General features: G+C 42.1%; 1 protein-coding gene across 2 annotated transcripts in view; it reads left to right on the forward strand.

The window, feature by feature from the left end:
- The window catches only part of CLSTN3 (calsyntenin 3), a 70953-nt gene that overhangs the window by 12879 nt on the left and 43445 nt on the right, over window positions 1-14629 (forward strand). The window lies entirely within an intron of this gene.

Genomic DNA, 14629 nt, shown 5'->3' on the forward strand with positions numbered 1-14629 from the left:
TGTTCATGAGCTCCTCACATAATCTTTATTATCTTGATTTACTCCTTGTATGGTCTTGATTTTCCTTCTATATCTTCTTCATGTTCTTTATTTCTTTCTCCACATTAACACTCTCCATCCACTTGTCTCTTCATCGCACGATTATGCTTTTTTATCCTTGTGTCCATGATCTGCTCCTTACTCATCTTTACGTTCTTTCTTCCCTTAGCTCACATTATTTCTCCTGACTCCTTATCGTACCATTTTTTATGTTGTTTCGTCCTTGTGTTCTTGGTCTCGTCCCTACATCATCTTTATGTGCTTGATATCCCATCTACATTGTCATCATGTTCTAGTGTAGATCTGATCTCTACCTTATCTTGATGTCCTTTATCTTTGCTTTTTATATTTTTAATCTCCTCCTGACATGATCTTTTTGTTTTTGATCTTTTCACGTCAGTTTTATGTCTTTATCTTTCCATAACATGTCTATGAATTTGTTTTGTATCTCCTTGCTTTACAACCTTTATAATCTTTTTATTTTAGATCTCCAGCCTTCATTATCACCTTTATGTTCTAGTTCTCCTTTCTTTATCATTACATTTCTGATCTAGATCTCCTCTTATAATCATCTTTATGTTCTAGACTTGCTTCATTTTCATCACCTTTATGCTCAAGATCCCATTCCATTAGCATCATATTTGTGCTCTAGATCTCCTTCCTTTATCATCATCATGTTCTAAAGCTCCTTTCTTTTTCACCTTTATGTTCTAGATCTCCTTCATTTATCACCTCCTTTATTCTCTACATCTCCTTCCTTCATCACCTCCTTTATGCTCTAGATCACCGTCCTTCATCACCTCCTTTATGTTCTAGATCTCCTTCCTTCATCACCTCCTTTATGCTCTAGATCGCCTTCCTTCATCACCTCCTTTATGCTCTAGATCGCCTTCCTTCATCACCTCCTTTATGCTCTAGATTGCCTTCCTACTTCACATCATTTATGCTCTAGATCTCCTTCCTTCATCACCTCCTTTATGCTCTAGATCCCCTTCCTTCATCACCTCCTTTATGCTCTAGATCACCTTCCTTCATCACCTCCTTTATGTTCTAGATCTCCTTCCTTCATCACCTCCTTTATGTTCTAGATCTCCTTCCTTCATCACCTCCTTTATGCTCTAGATCGCCTTCCTTCATCGCCTCCTTTATGTTCTAGATCGCCTTCCTTCATCACCTCCTTTATGCTCTAGATCACCTTCCTTCATCACCTCCTTTATGCTCTAGATCACCTTCATTCATCACCTCCTTTATGCTCTGGATCCCCTTCCTTCATCACCTCCTTTATGCTCTATATCTCCTTCCTTCATCACTTCCTTTATGCTCTGGATCCCCTTCCTTCATCACCTCCTTTATGCTCTATATCTCCTTCCTTCATCACCTCCTTTATGCTCTAGATCGCCTTCCTTCATCACCTCCTTTATGCTCTATATCTCCTTCCTTCATCACCTCCTTTATGCTCTAGATCGCCTTTCTACATCACCTCCTTTATGCTCTAGATCGCCTTCCTTTATCACCTCCTTTATGCTCTATATCTCCTTCCTTCATCACCTCCTTTATGCTCTAGATCGCCTTCCTTCATCACCTCCTTTATGCTCTATATCTCCTTCCTTCATCACCTCCTTTATGCTCTAGATCGCCTTTCTTCATCACCTCCTTTATGCTCTAGATCGCCTTCCTTCATCACCTCCTTTATGCTCTAGATCGCCTTCCTTAATCACCTCCTTTATGCTCTAGATCGCCTTCCTTCATCACCTCCTTTATGCTCTAGATTGCCTTCCTTTATCATCTCCTTTATGCTCTAGATCGCCTTCCTTTATCACCTCCTTTATGCTCTAGGTCGCCTTCCTTCATCACCTCCTTTATTCATCTCTTTTCTTTTGTTACATTCTCAATTCACTTGTCTCTTCTTCCCACCATTCTACATCTTCTTCCAACTCTGTGTAATGATTTCCATCCTTTCTCAGTCCCGGTTCACATTTTCTAAATTTATACATCTTCATACTCTATCCTTCTTTCCTGTCCTTCATGTTATTTTTTCCTCCCCTATGTTCACATTCTCAGTGTTAGAATCTGTTTTGTTTTGACCGTCCCCCATCTTGTTGTGGTTTTCTGGCTGCTGGTCTTTTTCCCCTGGTGCTGGGTTGCCTTAGGTCAGGTTATTGTATCACCCTTTATTACCCAGCACCTGCCTCCCATTCCTTGCTGGACAGCAGTGTTAATTCGCTAGAGTTCTGACTAGGTGCTTTGATAGCTTTTTGTGTTGGATTTTATGCAGTTCTGGGACCTCTGGTTCTGCTGTCCTTCGTTTCTGTTTTCAGTTGGTTTCTGCAGCCGTCTCTGTGTTTCCTATTAGGAGGTGACCTGTTTTTTATAACCAGTCCTTAGATCTTTCAGGGACCTCCTTCCCCCGATCGTCGGTGGGTCTATTCGTAAGGAATGGGTCGCCCACTCCATCGCAGGGTATCAGCCTAGTCTTAGTGCAGGGTCCGTTTTCCCCCTTCTACCCTAGTTCTGTGTTGCAGTTCTGTAACACTCAGTCTTCTCAGTTCCTCATGTTGTGTACAGCATGTCATCTTTTCTTCCTTGCATGTACCTTCTCAGTTGCTTTCCGTCTGCCTATTCACTTTTTCCCATTCTCTTGTATCTTTGACTTCTACATCTTCTTCCTTTCATATTTTCCCATTTTCGTCCCTTCTTGTCATTTTCATCACTTCCTACCTGATCTTTAAAGTAAAACTCAACCTTTGCATATTAATTTGTTGTGTTTACTTATAAGATCCAACATTTTTTGTGCAATTAAGATTTTCAAATACCCTGATCTTATAATTATCTTATTCAATTATTGTTCTCTGCAGCCACCACTTGAGGGAGATGATGAGCCTACTGCATACTGTCTATACACGGAGCCCAATAATAACATAGTAGACAGTGAGCTCCCCCTGGTGGTCAGTGCAGGGAAATTGGGGCTTTATTTATGAAAAGCAGAAACTTTTCAGTGCAAAATGTTGGATCTAAAAATGACTGACAAGGTGTTAAAAATGAGTGATTTACTTTAGGGTATTGATTTCCTTTTTTCATGGATATGTTGACCTGAATAACTTTAGAAGCTATTTCTGGGAAATTGTGTGATTTGTTTAATCCCTAATTAAGAGGGAGCCTTTATTAGTCACAGGTTCTCAACCTTGAGAATTCATACAGTACATGTGGGTTTTGTAAAAGTCAGCACGCGGGTGCTACACAGATGACAATCATATGCTCTTGATTTTCATAGTAGTCTCCAAACTCTGACTTCTCAACTGTTGTAAAATGACTACGTCAAGTACAGTGGGGGAAATAAGTATTTGATCCCTTGCTGATTTTGTAAGTTTGCCCACTGACAAAGACATGAACAGTCTATAATTTTAAGGGTCAGTTAATTTTAACATTGAGAAATAGAATATCAAAAATAAAACCCAGAAAATCACATTGTATAAATGATATAAATTTATTTGCATTTTGCAGTGAGAAATCAGTATTTGATCCCTCTGGCAAACAAGACTTACTACTTGGTGGCAAAACCCTTGTTGGCAAGCCCGGCAGTCAGACGTTTTTGGAGTTGATGATGAGGTTTGCGCACATGTCAGGAGGAATTTTGGTCTACTCCTCTTTGCAGATCATCTCTAAATCATTAAGATTTTCAGGCTGTCGCTTGGCAACTCAGAGCTTCAACTCCCTCCATAAGTTTTCTATGGGATATAGGTCTGAAGACTGGCTAGGCCACTCCATGACCTTAATGTGTTTCTTTTTGAGTCACTCCTTTGTTGCCTTGGCTGTATGTTTTGGGTCATTGTCTTGCTGGAAGACCCAGCCACATTGTTAATGTCCTCACGGAGGTAAGGAGGTTGTCACTCAGGATTTTACGGTACATGGCTCCATCCATTCTCCCATTGATGCGGTGAAGTAGTCCTGTGCCCTTAGCAGAGAAACACCCTGAAAACATGTTTCCATCTCCATGCTTGACAGTGGGGATGGTGTTCTTTAGGTCATAAGCAGCATTTCTCTTCCTCCAAACACAGAGAGTTGAGTTAATGCCACAGACCTAATTTTCTGTCTCATCTGACCACAGAATCGTCTCCCAATCACTCACAGAATCATCCAGATGTTCATTGGCAAACTTCAGACGGGCTGCACATGTGCCTTCTTGACTGTGGTCTCAGCTGCCTTGAGATCATTAACAAGTTCCCCCCGTGTAGTTTTAGGCTGATCTCTCACCTTCCTCATGATCAAGGATACCCTATAAGGTGAGATTTTGCATGGTGCCCCAGATCGATGTCAATTGACAGTTGTCTCCTTCTCACCCAGTGTCTTACTTATGGTTTTGTAGCCCATTCCAGCTTTGTTCAGGTCTATGATCTTGTCCTTATAAAGCTCTTTGGTCTTGCCCATGTTGTAGAGGTTAGAGTCTGACTGATTAACTGAGTCTGTGAACAGGAGTCTTTTATAAAGGTGACTATGTAAGACAGCTGCCTTTAATGCAAGTAATGAGTTGATTAGGAGAATCTAACTGGTTTGTAGGAGCCAGAAATCTTAATGTTGGTAGGGGATCAAATACTTCTCACTGCAAAATGCAAATAAATATATATAATTTATACAATGTGATTTTCTGGATTTTATTTTTGATATTCTATCTCTCAATGTTAAAATTAACCTACCCTTAAAATTATAGACTGTTCATGTCTTTGTCAGGGGGCAAACTTACAAAATCAGCAAGGGATCAAATACTTATTTCCCCCACTGTATGTCTCAAAGTATCAAGGCATGCTGAGGTTTGTAATTTTGCAAAGGTTTGAGAATCATGAGCTGGAGACTGCTAGTAATATAGGCTGGATGTGAGCTCCGTGTGTCTCTACCAGTAATATAAACTGGATGTGAGGTCTGCATGTCTCTACCAGTAATATAGGCTGGATGTGAGCTCTGTGTGTCTCTCACGGTAATGTAGGCTGGAGGTGAGGTCTATGTCTCTCCCAGTAATATAGGCTGGATGTGATCTCAATGTGTGTCTCTCCCAGTAATAAAGGCTGGATGTGAGCTCTGTGTGTCTCTCCCAGTAATATAGGCTGGATGTGAGGTCTGTGTGTCTCTACCAGTAATATAGGCTGGATGTAAGCTCTGTGTGTCTCTCCCAGTAATATAGGCTGGATGTGAGCTCTGTGTGTCTCTCCCAGTAATATAGGCTGGATGTGAGCTCTGTGTGTCTCTCCCAGTAATATAGGCTGGATGTGAGGTCTGTGTGTCTCTCCCAGTAATATAGGCTGGATGTGAGTTCTGTGTGTCTCTCCCAGTAATATAGGCTGGATGTGAGCTCTGCGTCTCTCCCAGTAATATAGGCTGGATGTGAGCTCTGTGTGCCTCTCCCAGTAATATAGGCTGGATGTGAGATCTGTGTGTCTCTCCCAGTAATATAGGCTGGATGTGAGCTCTGCGTCTCTCCCAGTAATATAGGCTGGATGTGAGGTCTGTGTGTCTCTACCAGTAATATAGGCTGGATGTGAGGTCTGTGTGTCTCTCCCAGTAATATAGGCTGGATGTGAGGTTTATGTCTCTCCCAGTAATATAGGCTGGATGAGAGGTCTGTGTGTCTCTCCCACTAATATAGGCTGGATGTGAGGTCTGAATGTCTCTCCCAGTAATATAGGCTGGATGTGAGGTCTGTGTGTCTCTCCCAGTAATATAGGCTGGATGAGAGGTCTGTGTGTCTCTCCCACTAATATAGGCTGGATGTGAGGTCTGAATGTCTCTCCCAGTAATATAGGCTGGATCTGAGGTCTGTGTGTCTCTCCCAATAATATAGGCTGGATGTGAGGTTTATGTCTCTCCCAGTAATATAGGCTGGATGAGAGGTCTGTGTGTCTCTCCCACTAATATAGGCTGGATGTGAGGTCTGAATGTCTCTCCCAGTAATATAGGCTGGATGTGAAGTCTGTGTGTCTCTCCCAGTAATATAGGCTGGATGTGAGCTCTGTGTGTCTCTCCCAGTAATATAGGCTGGATGTGAGTTCTGTGTGTCTCTCCCAGTAATATAGGCTGGATGTGAGCTCTGTGTGTCTCTCCCAGTAATATAGGCTGGATGTGAGGTCTGTGTGTCTCTCCCAGTAATATAGGCTGGATGTGAGCTCTGTGTGTCTCTCCCAGTAATATAGGCTGGATGTGAGGTCTGTGTGTCTCTCCCAGTAATATAGGCTGGATGTGAGATCTGTGTGTCTCTCCCAGTAATATAGGCTGGATGTGAGCTCTGCGTCTCTCCCAGTAATATAGGCTGGATGAGAGGTCTGTGTGTCTCTCCCACTAATATAGGCTGGATGTGAGGTCTGTGTGTCTCTCCCAGTAATATAGGCTGGATGTGAGCTCTGTGTGTCTCTCCCACTAATATAGGCTGGATGTGAGGTCTGAATGTCTCTCCCAGTAATATAGGCTGGATGTGAGGTCTGTGTGTCTCTACCAGTAATATAGGCTGGATGTAAGCTCTGTGTGTCTCTCCCAGTAATATAGGCTGGATGTGAGCTCTGTGTGTCTCTCCCAGTAATAAAGGCTGGATGTGAGATCTGTGTGTCTCTCCCAGTAATAAAGGCTGGATGTGAGGTCTGTGTGTTAGTGATGAGCGAGTATACTCATTGCTCGGGTTTTCCCGAGCACGCTTGAGTGACCTCCGAGTATTTGTTATTGCTCGGAGATATAGTTTTCATCGCCTCAGTTGCATGATTTACGGCTTCCAGATACGCTGAATACATGTGGAAATTCCCTAATAAACAGGCATAACTCACATGTATTCAGCGTATCTGGAAGCCGTAAATCATGCAACTGAGGCGATGAAAACTACAGTTAGGTCCATATATATTTGGACAGAGACAACATTTTTCTCATTTTAGTTATAGACATTACCACAATGAATTTTAAACAAAACAATTCAGATGCAGTTGAAGTTCAGACTTTCAGCTTTCATTTGAGGGTATCCACATTAAAATTGGATGAAGGGTTTAGGAGTTTCAGCTCCTTAACATGTGCGACCCTGTTTTTAAAGGGACCAAAAGTAATTGGACAGATTCAATAATTTTAAATAAAATGTTCATTTTTAGTACTTGGTTGAAAACCCTTTGTTGGCAATGACTGCCTGAAGTCTTGAACTCATGGACATCACCAGACGCTGTGTTTCCTCCTTTTTGATGCTCTGCGAGGCCTTCACTGCGGTGGTTTTCAGTTGCTGTTTGTTTGTGGCCTTTCTGTCTGAAGTTTAGTCTTTAACAAGTGAAATGCTGCTCAATTGGGTTGAGATCAGGTGACTGACTTGGCCATTCAGGAATATTCCACTTCTTTGCTTTAATAAACTCCTGGGTTGCTTTGGCTTTATGTTTTGGGTCATTGTCCATCTGTAGTATGAAACGACGACCAATCAGTTTGGCTGCATTTGGCTGGATCTGAGCACACAGTATGGCGGCTCTGAAGACCTCAGAATTCATTCCTGTGTCACATCATCCATAAACACTAGTGACCCAGTGCCACTGGCAGCCATGCATGCCCAAGCCATCACACTGCCTCCGCCGTGTGTTACAGATGATGTGGTATGCTTTGGATCATGAGCTGTACCACACCTTCCCCATACTTTTCTCTTTCCATCATTCTGGTAGAGGTTGATCTTGGTTTCATCTGTCCAAAGAATGTTCTTCCTGAACTGTGCTGGCTTTTTTAGATGTTTTTTAGCCTTTTTATTCTTGATGCTTATGAGTGGCTGCACCGTGCAGTGAACCCTCTGTATTTACGGTCATGCAGTCTTCTCTTTATGATAGATTTGGATATTGATGCGCCGACCTCCGGGAGAGTGTTGGTCACTTGGTTGGCTGTTGTGAAGGGGTTTCTCTTCACCATGGAGATTATTCTGCGATCACCCACCACTGTTGTCTTCTGTGGGCGCCCAGGTCTTTTTGCATTGATGAGTTCACCAGTGCTTTCTTTCTTTCTCAGGATGCACCAAACTGTAGATTTTGCCACTCCTAATATTGTAGCAATTTCTCGGATGGGTTTTTTCTGTTTTCACAGCTTAAGGATGGCTTGTTTCACCTACATGGAGAGCTTCTTTGACCACATGTTTACTTCACAGCAAAACCTTCCAAATGTAAGCAACACACCTCAAATCAGCTCCAGGCCTTTTATCTGCTTAATTGAGAATGACATAACGAAGGGATTGCCCACACCTGTCCATGAAATAGCCTTGGAGTCAATTGTCCAATTACTTTTGGTCCCTTTAAAAACAGGGTGGCACATGTTAAGGAGCTGAAACTCCTAAACCCTTCATCCAATTTTAATGTGGACACCCTCAAATGAAAGCTGAAAGTCTGAACTTCAACTGCATCTGAATTGTGTTGTTTAAAATTCATTGTGGTAATGTCTATAACCAAAATTAGAAAAATGTTGTCTGTGTCCAAATATATATGGACCTAACTGTATATCTCCGAGCAATAACAAATACTCAGAGGTCACCCGAACATGCCCGGGAAAACCCGAGCAACGAGTATACTCGCTCATCACTAATGTGTGTCTCTCCCAGTAATATAGGCTGGATGTAAGCTGTGTGTCTTTCCCAGTAATGAAGGCTTGATTAGAGTTCTTTTTGTCTCTTCCAGTAACATAGGCTGGATGTGAGTTCTGTGTGTTTTTCCAGGTTACTACATTAATTCATACAGTTTCTATTTTGCACTTATTTTTTGTGATTTTCTCCATGTCTATAGCCTGTATTCTCTGCTTTCCATAAGACTTTAAATACTTTCTCGCCTTTCCATAGAAGTCTGTGTAACTCCCACCCTCTCCTCCTGCTATTACTAACAGTGAAAGGAGAGGGGAGTAGAAAGTTCTGCAAAAGCACCCAGCTAGATAAAAGATTTACAGACACTCTGCAGCAGCAATATAGTAGGACATCTTTAAGGAAGACTACTTAGAGAGTTTGAAACTTTGCATTTTGGAAATAAATGAAGACTCAAAACAAATTCTGTGTGAATGGGTGCATTGTCTGTGAGTACTTGCAGCTTCAGCCCTAAAGAGGTTGTGTATAATAAGTAAATTATGACTGATTTCTTCCAGAAGAAGCAGTTGTGTCTGGTATGGCAGCTAAAGTAATTGGGGCTGAGCTGCAATCCCACACACAACCTGCAGACAGGTGTGGCGCTGGTTTTTTTTTTCTTATTATTTTGTACAACCCCTTTAATGCGACCCTTTGATATTGTACAGAGCTGCTCTTATGTTTTTTTTCCATTGTATTTATGATTACAAATCTGTTGTCCCTTTAAATGTCATAGACCAACTGCAATGCCGTGCTAATCCCACAAGACGCTGGGGAAACACTTCTTCTGTCTCTGAAGGTCATTGCCGTCAGGAGCTATAACTCTGCTAAGATGACACTAACTTGCTTTGCAAGAATGCAGATGCTGGCACTAGTCCGTGTAAGAGGGCAGCAGATGGCTGCCGGGGACTGTGCACGAAAGCCGCTTACACAAGCCTTGGGATCTTGGGTGCCAGTCAAATATATTCAGAGCTTTATCCTGGCGTCTGGAGGTAATTCATGATGCCGAGGGGGAAAAAAAAAAAGTGCGAAACCCTTTTAGAATGTTTAAAGATTAGAGCAGGTGTTTCTCATAGCAACTGACGAGGCTGCAGTGCCGGTTGCTGCGCTGAATGTTCCTGCAGGAATTGCTTTGCAGACAGACAGCTACTAAATTTGCAACGGGAAAACTTCATTTGTACAAAATTACAGAATATATAGTGTTTGGAAGTGGAGTAGAGGAGGAATCAGGTAAAGGAAATGAGCAAAAGACAAGTCCAAGGATGCGGTCACCCTCTAGACTGTTCCCTTAGGGTGTAATGAGACAACTTGTTCCCATGAACCCTTTGGATTAGGGCAGTAACCATGACCCCTATGGAAATACCAATGACGCTTTCAGATTAGGGCAGTATCCCTGAGTCCCTTCGGATTAGGAAAATACCCATGAATCCTTTGGGTTAATGCAGTACCCATGATCCCTTTCGACTAGGGCAGTAGCAATGACCTCTATTGATTTGGATTAGGGAGGTACACATGAGTCTTTTGGAATAAGGCGGTAACCATAGACCCTTTGGATTAGGGCAGTACCCATGACCCCTTTGGATTAGGGCAGTACCCATGACCCATTTCTCTTCATCCAAACACGGCGAGTTGAGTTAATGCCAAAGACCTCATTTTCTGTCTCATCAAACCACAGCCCCTTCTCCCAATCACTCACAGAATCATCCAGGTGTTCATTGGTAAACTTCAGCCGGGCTGCACATTTGCCTTCTTGAGCAGGAGACCTTGCGGGCACTGCAGGATTTTAGACCTTTACGGTGTAATGTGTTACCAATGGTTTTCTTGGTGACTGTGGTCCCAGCTGCCTTGAGATCATTAACAAGTTCCCCGGTGTAGTTTTAGGCTGATCTCTCACCTTCCTCATGATCAAGGATACCCCACGAGGTGAGATTTTGCACGGTGCCCCACATCAATGTCGATTGACAGTCATTTTGTATTTCTTCCATTTTCTTACTATTGCACCAGCAGTTGTCTCCTTCTCACCCAGTGTCTCACGTATAGTTTTGTAGCCCATTCCAGCTTTGTGCAGGTCTATGATCTAGTCCCTGACAACCTTGTAAAGCTCTTTGGTCTTGCCCATGTTGTAGAGGTTAGAGTCTGACTGATTAATGGAGTCTGTGGACAGGAGTCTTTCATAAAGGTGACTATGGAAGACAGCCGTCTTTACTGCAGGTAACGAGTTGATTAGGAGCATCTAACTGGTCTGCAGGAGCCAGAACTCTTAATGGTTGGTAGGGGATCAAATACTTATTTCTCCCTGCAAAATGCAAATTAATTTATATAATTTACACAATGTGATTTTCGGGATTTTATTTTTGATATTCTATCTCTCAATGTTAAAATCAACCTTCCCTTAAAATTATAGACTGTTCATGTCTTTGTCAGGGGGGCAAACTTACAAAATCAGCAAGGGATCAAATAGTTATTTCCCCCACTGTATGTCTCAAAGTATCAGGGCAGTACCCGTGAGCCCCTTGCATTAGGCAAGTACCAATGACCCTATGAAAATACCAATGAATCCGTTGGATTAAGGAATTACCCATCACCCCTTTGGACTAGGGCAATAACCATGAGTCCTTTTGATTAAGGCAGTACCTATGACCCCTTTGAATTAGGGCAGTACCCATGAGCCCTTTGGTTTAGGGCAGTACCCATAAGCCCTTTGGGTTAGGGCAGTACCATTGACCCCTTTGGATTAGGGCTGTACCCATGACCCCTTTGGATTAGGATAGTCCCAAAGACCCCTGTGAATTAGGGCAGGTTGCATTTTTGCAAAGTTATTGAAAATCTGATGTTAGCAAGTGACATAAAGGTACGTCAAGTGTGCAAAAAACAAGTGCAAGGATGCATTTCAAATTTTAGGATGTTTTCTTTGGGTGCACTGGCCGCTTATCTCCATCGCCACTTGCAATTAGGGCAGGTTTACTTTTGGAAAATAGAAATAAAATTGTGTTTGCAAGTGATGTAATTGCAGCGCAAGTGTGCACAGGACAAGCACAAGGGGCATCAGGAATTGTAGGCTGTTTCCTTAGAGTGTGATGCGATATCTTGTCCCCATCCTTTGGATTGGGGCGTATTTGTAAATTTATATAAATAGGTGTTGCTCAGAAGAGGGTTGATTTGACGTTTCTGGGGCCCAAGACCACCATAACGTGTCATGGGCAGTTTTGGTCTCCTCATTTGGGGCACAGGAACATTTGAGCCCCCCAAGGTCCAACATTGAGGCTATGACACCATCCCTTGGTTTTGATTTAGACCCTCCCCTGCGGAGCAGACTTTCTGACCTTCGGACGCTTTACAATCAGAAGCATCATGTCTATTGAGATTCACCCATTCCTGAGACAATTACCTCTCTAAGCAAGACATATAGTCGTGATTCTCATAGGACCTTTGTCGGATGGTGGCCATACTAGTAGGATTAAACCTAGCAAATGATACAGCGTAAATAAGTAAAATGGTTACAAACAGTGACACGAAAACAACGATGGTCCTTTAGAAACCGGAAAACTTTTACCGTACCAGGCAGCACATTGCTATATAAAACTAAAAATAATGCCGCCATAGTGTTCACATAAAACCGCAATACAGTGATGAAATAATGTCATACAATAGTAATATATTATATATACCGTAATATATTGCACACATGAATGAGTACAGGACTAAAATAATATTGCTACGTGAAAGTCATGGAATGCCATGTAGTGCACAGTAACTTTGGTGCAAACCCCAGGTAATTTGCCCCCTCTATAATGCCGCGCTGTCAGCTGCACTTTGCTGTCTATAGATCACATGAAGTAGTGAGCAAAAATTAGGCTTGGAAAAATGACGCCGGCAAAAACATTGCTACTGTCGCCATCTGTGCTTTGTTGTAAATGCATTATCTGGGATTGATGCCAACGGGAAGGGTCGGCCATGCTTCTGCGGGACAAGGGATTGATCTTGGCCTCCAGCCATCAGCTATGGGAGGTGGTTGACCTCTCCAGCAAAACTGAGCATTAGCCATACATATCATAGTGAACACTGCCTGCTGGCCCAAGACTACTACCCCTCTGGTCAGGACAGGGTTTATGCCGTTAGGGGAGAGCAGACTGGGCAGTTGCCCAAAGCCCCCAGGCACCGAGGGGCCCCATTTACGGCAACTCAAGATGCACTGCTGTGTGTTATATACATGATGTATAGATTTCAAATTCAGGTGTTTTTTTCCCATTTTCAGTTACTGTGTTTGCTGTCAGTGACTTGAGACCTTCTTGTTTTCATCCAAAGGCCATATGCATGGCCTTATAATGGCTACGTAAAAGCTTTATTGTTTGGAGCCATATTACTCACAGCTCCATCTAGAGAGTGCGCTAATACACTGTAACGAGCTGAGCACCTGTGTAAGTTATCAATAACCAAGTTGGCCTGAAAAAAGCTCGTTCACATATAGAGCTTTTTCTACTTTGTTTTCCAGGCATGTTGGAAATGACCAAGTATCTATACCAAGAGCGCTACCCCTCCTCTGAACCTGCAGCTGATATATCTACAGTGTCACCTAACTGTAGCAGTATAAAACATCAAATTAGTAAAATAAAGAATATCTGCGCTGTGAACATCAAATGAGAAGACTGTATAAAGGGCAATGGTAATACTGTGATCAGAGAAATAATGATTACCTCATAAAAAAGTGCTAATCTAAAACTGGGACCATACAAAACGGTATTCCTCACCCTCTTTCTCCTATGATCTGTTAGTCCGTCTGTATGATCCAGGTAGAAATGGTAGTCCGGTCTGGGCTTGTGTGATTTCTTCCAGGGTATGCACTACAGTACCTGTCCCGGCCGGTGACAGAACCTCATGTGCTCTATACCCACGTGCAGGCTCTGTGCGCTCCTCGGCTCTGGTAGGTGCTCTGCTTGCGGCAGGACCTAACGTGACGTCACGTCCACGTGATTGCTCACGTGACAGCCTATGGATAGCAAGAAGGACCAATTCCAAGTTGGCCTGAAAAAAGCTCGTTCACATATAGAGCTTTTTCTACTTTGTTTTCCAGGCATGTTGGAAATGACGCATCATTTTACAGAAGTGTTTTCTGTGCATTTTTAACTGCAGTTTTTTTGCATTTCTGCTCCTTGATGACATTGGGGAAAAACAACAAGAATTGAAATGTTTTATATATATATATATATATATATATATATATATATATATATATATATATATATATAATGTATAAGTAAATGTATAATATAATGTATAAAAAAATGCAATGTGTGAATGCAATTTTAGAAATCGTATTCCTTTTGCAGTTCATGTAAAATGGATAAAAAAACACAGCAAAAAAGCATTTTTTCCTAAAGCGTTTTACAATAACATCAAAATTAATGAGATTTCCAAAACCTCATTCACACTTTGCATTTATTTAATTGACGTTTTGACCTCTATTGCTTTTTTTAAAACTGCAGCTTGTCAATTATTTAACCGGTTTTTTTTTTACTCATTTTTTCACCTTTGGGATGAATGAAGGTGAGCAGCAAAATTAAAAAAGTGGGGTGTCTGTCACATTTGAGGTCTGATTTTAACATAGGGGGTCTAAAATGAATATAAGGGTCTGGCCTGTAGTGTAAAATTAATTTAGAGGTCTGGGGGTGACAAATGAGTTTAGGGCTTAGGTCTGATACACATTATAGGGTTTGCGGACATATTTTTCTGTAGGACGTGACCCTCAAAAACACTCCATTAATTTTTGTACCTTGACTCAGTGCTGGAGATTCACCCAATGAAGGGCTTTTTAACGGTCACATCTCCTGAAATTTCGTAAAGAAAACACGTTGGCAAATTTCATAGGAAACTAATTGACCTATCATGGGATGAGAGGTAACTGAAGATCCTGGACGGCACCCAAGGAAGCATGAGGAGGACATGAGTGTTTCTCCTGAACCCCGTTGGCCATGGTGGGGGTTTTAGGCCTGGGTCCTACACAAC

This window comes from Ranitomeya variabilis, chromosome 4, assembly GCF_051348905.1.
Source record: "Ranitomeya variabilis isolate aRanVar5 chromosome 4, aRanVar5.hap1, whole genome shotgun sequence".
NCBI classification, from domain to species: Eukaryota; Metazoa; Chordata; class Amphibia; order Anura; family Dendrobatidae; genus Ranitomeya; species Ranitomeya variabilis.